Genomic DNA, 7060 nt, shown 5'->3' with positions numbered 1-7060 from the left:
ACTGCGTCTTACGCTTATCCGGGGCAATGCATTTTATCTGTGTACCTGAACAACCCGGGTCTGGTAGGCCGGCTGGTTATATTTGTGTTATTAAATAAGAGTAATTTTATTAGTAAAAATATTTGTTTAAGGTATGTTATTATTTTTAGAAAATAATAATTGCGTGTTATATAATGATTAATTTTTTCAATTAGCACAAATTAGTTCTGTAATCGACTAATCGAATGTTCAATACATACATTTCTCTCGCATAAATCGCATATTTGTTACTGTTTTATACCTTTATTTTTCAGACAAATGTAGCACATTTTCCTGTTGCCACATGTGTCATTTCTTCACTTTTTCACTGTTGGACCTAACGCGAGGCGGGCTTGGCAGGTCCGTTTTGCCCTAGAATGTGCCGATTATGTTTAAGTGTAAGTCTTGGGCAATAAAATTAATATTTTTACAACCCTCGGTAGAATAATTTATCATGATATATTCTCAGAAATCGTGAAACGAGATTAAAATAAAATGAGTTTCAACAAAAATCTGAAAATTTAAAGTTGCACTCTGGTGATGCCGGCCTGCCTGGCAGCCTTTGATCCTATAAGGATCTTGCCAAGAAATTGTACTTATTTTGCCTTATTAAACGGAATCAGCAATTCTTCCTAAAATCTATACCTGTCGCACCGGGATAGACGATTACCGGACATGGTCATAAAAACATCATAAGCCGATATTGAAGAATAATAATTTATGACAGGTTGCCGACAACAGACCTTGAGCACAGAATAATCATTTCCCGTATTCTTTTGAAATATTAATTTTAATGCTGGAGATAATTATTAGATATATTCAAACACAATTTGGATACTGTAGTACGGGAATAAAAACAAAAAAAATATTCTTTTTAAGCGTACATAATAAATATTGCACAATTTGCGACACATCAAAGAGCGAAGCGATGGCCTATTTGCAGGAAAAAAGAAAAGATTTTTCAGTCTTGAATAACCATGCTACACTAAACTGTTTATTTTTTAAATTTAATACCACAATCCCTTCTTCTGCACCTGTGGAAGGGGTGTTTAGTAGCGGCAACCAAATTCTGACACCAAGAAGAAATAATTTAGGTAACAATACGTTTGAAATGTTGTTAATTTTAAAAAAATCATTAAACAATAGGTACATAAAAAAATACATAAACATGTTTTCAGTTATTTTATTCGTCAAAGCTTCAAAAAGTATCTTGTATCTGCATCTAGATACATTTCGAAAAAATCGAAAATAATCTGTATCTAGATACTTTTATCTTCCATATATCTGTATCTGTATCTAGATACTTTTAAAAGTATCTGTCCCCAACACTGCTTGTAATTTGTCATTGCATTCATATTTTTTAGATTTGCTTATACAGGGTGAGCCAAAAAATTAATGAATCAGTCAATTTACTTAAGTTTCTTCCTCTTTTCTCACCTTACACACGACTCCGTAAACTAAGCGTTATGGGTGTAAGACTTGCTTTCCCAGTGGAAGTCTCGAGAACAAATCCTATAGCGTTGCAGTCAAAACAAAAAAGGGCACCCGATTTTCTCCACAAAATTGGTCCGTTTTCGACCGTGTTGGGTGTCATTTTAAGCGGAATTTCCTCAGGATCACGATTCCGTATTCGTTTTTGACGTGTCTCTTCAAATAAGCGAGAAAAATGCAAATTTCACTTAACACATGTTCTTGTACATTTCGGGACGCAGAAGTCATATCCGCTTTCATTTCTTCGATAACTCCATTGGTTTTTCCAGAATCGCCGTTTGAAACATTCAAAATTATGCAAAATATCCCAATTTTCCACCAATTTTCAACAAACTTTTCGAAATTTCACTTAATGCATTTTCTTGTAGATTTCAGGACGCAGAAGTCATATCCGCTTTCATTTCTTCGATAACTCCATTGGTTTTTCCAGAATCGCCGTTTGAAACATTCAAAAATATGCAAAATACCCCAATTTTCGACCAATTTTCAACAAAATTTTCGAAATTTCACTTAATACATTTTCTTGTAGATTTCGGAACGCAGAAGTCATATCCGCTTTCATTTCTTCCATAACTCCATTGGTTTTTCCAGAATCGCCGTTTGAAACATTCAAAAATATGCAAAATACCCTAATTTTCAACAAAATTTTCGAAATTTCACTTAATGCATTTTCTTGTAGATTTCAGGACGCAGCAGTCATATCCGCTTTCATTTCTTCGATAACTCCATTGGTTTTTCCAGAATCGCCGTTTGAAACATTCAAAATTATGCAAAATATCCCAATTTTCCACCAATTTTCAACAAAATTTTCGAAATTTCACTTAATGCATTTTCTTGTAGATTTCAGGACGCAGAAGTCATATCCGCTTTCATTTCTTCGATAACTCCATTGGTTTTTCCAGAATCGCCGTTTGAAACATTCAAAAATATGCAAAATACCCCAATTTTCGACCAATTTTCAACAAAATTTTCGAAATTTCACTTAATACATTTTCTTGTAGATTTCGGAACGCAGAAGTCATATCCGCTTTCATTTCTTCCATAACTCCATTGGTTTTTCCAGAATCGCCGTTTGAAACATTCAAAAATATGCAAAATACCCTAATTTTCAACAAAATTTTCGAAATTTCACTTTATACATTTTCTTGTAGATTTCGGGCCGCAGAAGTCATATCCGCTTTCATTTCTTCCATAACTCCATTGGTTTTTCCAGAATCGCCGTTTGAAACATACAAAATTATGCAAAATACCCCAATTTTCAACAAAATTTTCGAAATTGGTCCGTTTTCGACCGTGTTGGGTGTCATTTCACGCAGAATTTCCTCAGGATCACGATTCCGTATTCGTTTTTGACGTATCTCTTCAAATAAGCGAGAAAAATGCAAATTTTGAAATTTTCAAAATTGGTCCCTTTTCGACCGTGTTGGGTGTTTAAGCGGAATTTCCTCAGGATCACGATTCCGCATTCGTTTTTGACGTATCTCTTCAAATAAGCGAGAAAAATGCAAATTTTGGAATTTTCAAAATTGGTCCGTTTTCGACCGTGTTGGGTGTCATTTCACGCAGAATTTCCTTCATATCACGATTCCGTATTCGTTTTTGACGTATCTCTTCAAATAAGCGTGAAAATGACAAATTTTGGTTTTTTCAAAATTGGTCCGTTTTCGACCGTGTTGGATGTGATTTTACGCGGAATTTCCTCAGGATCACGATTCCGTTTTCGTTTTTGACGTATCTCCAAATAAGCGAGAAAAATGCAAATTTTGGAATTTTCAAAATTGGTCCGTTTTCGACCTTGTTGGGTGTCATTTTACGCGGATTTTCCTCAGAATCACGATTCCGTATTCGTTTTTGACGTATCTCTTCAAATAAGCGAGAAAATGGCAAATTTTGGAATTTTCAAAATTGGTCCGTTTTCGACCGTGTTGGGTGTCATTTTACGCGGAATTTCCTCAGGATCACGATTCCGTATTTGTTTTTGACGTATCTCTTCAAATAAGCGAGAAAAATGCAAATTTTGGAATTTTCAAAATTGGTCCGTTTGCGACCGTGTTGGGTGTCATTTTAAGCGGAATTTCCTCAGGATCACGATTCCGTATTCGTTTTTGACGTGTCTCTTCAAATAAGCGAGAAAAATGCAAATTTCACTTAACACATGTTCTTGTACATTTCGGGACGCAGAAGTCATATCCGCTTTCATTTCTTCGATAACTCCATTGGTTTTTCCAGAATCGCCGTTTGAAACATTCAAAATTATGCAAAATATCCCAATTTTCCACCAATTTTCAACAAAATTTTCGAAATTTCACTTAATGCATTTTCTTGTAGATTTCAGGACGCAGAAGTCATATCCGCTTTCATTTCTTCGATAACTCCATTGGTTTTTCCAGAATCGCCGTTTGAATCATTCAAAAATATGCAAAATACCCCAATTTTCGACCAATTTTCAACAAAATTTTCGAAATTTCACTTAATACACTTTCTTGTAGATTTCGGAACGCAGAAGTCATATCCGCTTTCATTTCTTCCATAACTCCATTGGTTTTTCCAGAATCGCCGTTTGAAACATTCAAAAATATGCAAAATACCCTAATTTTCAACAAAATTTTCGAAATTTCACTTAATGCATTTTCTTGTAGATTTCAGGACGCAGAAGTCATTTCCGCTTTCATTTCTTCGATAACTCCATTGGTTTTTCCAGAATCGCCGTTTGAAACATTGAAAAATATGCAAAATATCCCAATTTTCCACCAATTTTCAACAAAATTTTCGAAATTTCACTTAATGCATTTTCTTGTAGATTTCAGGACGCAGAAGTCATATCCGCTTTCATTTCTTCGATAACTCCATTGGTTTTTCCAGAATCGCCGTTTGAAACATTCAAAATTATGCAAAATATCCCAATTTTCCACCAATTTTCAACAAAATTTTCGAAATTTCACTTAATGCATTTTCTTGTAGATTTCAGGACGCAGAAGTCATATCCGCTTTCATTTCTTCGATAACTCCATTGGTTTTTCCAGAATCGCCGTTTGAAACATTCAAAAATATGCAAAATACCCCAATTTTCGACCAATTTTCAACAAAATTTTCGAAATTTCACTTAATACATTTTCTTGTAGATTTCGGAACGCAGAAGTCATATCCGCTTTCATTTCTTCCATAACTCCATTGGTTTTTCCAGAATCGCCGTTTGAAACATTCAAAAATATGCAAAATACCCTAATTTTCAACAAAATTTTCGAAATTTCACTTTATACATTTTCTTGTAGATTTCGGGCCGCAGAAGTCATATCCGCTTTCATTTCTTCCATAACTCCATTGGTTTTTCCAGAATCGCCGTTTGAAACATACAAAATTATGCAAAATACCCCAATTTTCAACAAAATTTTCGAAATTGGTCCGTTTTCGACCGTGTTGGGTGTCATTTCACGCAGAATTTCCTCAGGATCACGATTCCGTATTCGTTTTTGACGTATCTCTTCAAATAAGCGAGAAAAATGCAAATTTTGAAATTTTCAAAATTGGTCCCTTTTCGACCGTGTTGGGTGTCATTTTAAGCGGAATTTCCTCAGGATCACGATTCCGCATTCGTTTTTGACGTATCTCTTCAAATAAGCGAGAAAAATGCAAATTTTGGAATTTTCAAAATTGGTCTCTTTTCGACCGTGTTGGGTGTCATTTTACGCGGATTTTCCTCAGGATCACGATTCCGTATTCGTTTTTGACGTATCTCTTCAAATAAGCGTGAAAATGACAAATTTTGGTTTTTTCAAAATTGGTCCGTTTTCGACCGTGTTGGATGTGATTTTACGCGGAATTTCCTCAGGATCACGATTCCGTTTTCGTTTTTGACGTATCTCCAAATAAGCGAGAAAAATGCAAATTTTGGAATTTTCAAAATTGGTCCGTTTTCGACCTTGTTGGGTGTCATTTTACGCGGATTTTCCTCAGAATCACGATTCCGGATTCGTTTTTGACGTATCTCTTCAAATAAGCGAGAAAATGGCAAATTTTGGAATTTTCAAAATTGGTCTGGTTTCGACCGTGTTGGGCGTCATTTTACGCGGATTTTCCTCAGGATCACGATTCCGTATTCGTTTTTGACGTATCTCTTCAAATAAGCGAGAAAAATGCAAATTTTGGAATTTTCAAAATTGGTCCGTTTTCGATCGTGTTGAGTGTCTTTTCACGCGGAATTCCCTCAGGATCACGATTCCGTATTCGTTTTTGACGTATCTCTTCAAATAAGCGAGAAAATGGCAAATTTTGGTTTTTTCAAAATTGGTCCGTTTTCGACCGTATTGGGTGTGATTTTACGCGGAATTTCCTCAGGATCAGGATTCCGTATTCGTTTTTGACGTATCTCTTCAAATAAGCGAGAAAAATGCAAATTTTGAAATTTTCAAAATTGGTCCGTTTTCGACCGTGTTGAGTGTCATTTCACGCGGAATTTCGTCAGGATCACGATTCCGTATTCGTTTTTGACGTATCTCTTCAAATAAGCGAAAAATATTCAAATTTTGGAATTTTCAAAATTGGTCCGTTTTCGACCGTGTTGAGTGTCATTTCACGCGGAATTTCCTCAGGATCACGATTCCGTATTCGTTTTTGACGTATCTCTTCAAATAAGCGAGAAAAATTCAAATTTTGGAATTTTCAAAATTGGTCCGTTTTCGACCGTGTTGGGTTTCATTTAACGCGGATTGTCCTCAGGATCACGATTCCGTATTCGTTTTTGACGTATCTCTTCAAATAAGCGAGAAAATGGCAAATTTTGGTTTTTTCAAAATTGGTCCGTTTTCGACCGTGTTGGGTGTGATTTTACGCGGATTTTCCTCAGGATCACGATTCCGTATTTGTTTTTGACGTATCTCTTCAAATAAGCGAGAAAATGGCAAATTTTGGAATTTTCAAAATTGGTCCGTTTTCGACCGTGTTGGGTGTCATTTTACGCGGAATTTCCTCAGGATCACGATTCCGTATTCGTTTTTGACGTATCTCTTCAAATAAGCGAGAAAAATGCAAATTTTGAAATTTTCAAAATTGGTCCGTTTTCGACCGTGTTGAGCGTCATTTCACGCGGAATTTCCTCAGGATCACGATTCAGTATTTTTTTTGACGTATCTCTTCAAATAAGCGAGAAAAATGCAAATTTTGAAATTTTCAAAATTGGTTAGTTTTTGAACGTGTTGGGTGTCATTTTACGCGGATTTTCCTTAGGATCACGATTCCGCATTCGTTTTTGACGTATCTCTTCAAATAAGCGAGAAAAATGCAAATTTTGAAATTTTCAAAATTATTCCGTTTTCGACCGTGTTGGGTGTCATTTTACCCGGATTTTCCTCAGGATCACGATTCCGTATTCGTTTTTGACGTATCTCTTCAAATAAGCGAGAAAAATGCAAATTTTCAAATTTTCAAAATTATTCCGTTTTCGACCGTGTTGGGTGTCATTTCACGCGGATTTTCCTTAGGATCACGATTCCGTATTCGTTTTTGACGTATCTCTTCAAACAAGCGAGAAAATGGCAAGTTTTGGAATTTTCAG

Source organism: Zophobas morio, unplaced genomic scaffold (assembly GCF_036711695.1).
Source record: "Zophobas morio isolate AGI-343-1 ecotype UQ-CSIRO unplaced genomic scaffold, CSIRO_AGI_Zmor_V1 ptg000087l, whole genome shotgun sequence".
NCBI classification, from domain to species: Eukaryota; Metazoa; Arthropoda; class Insecta; order Coleoptera; family Tenebrionidae; genus Zophobas; species Zophobas morio.
Note: the sequence above shows the minus strand (reverse complement) of the source record.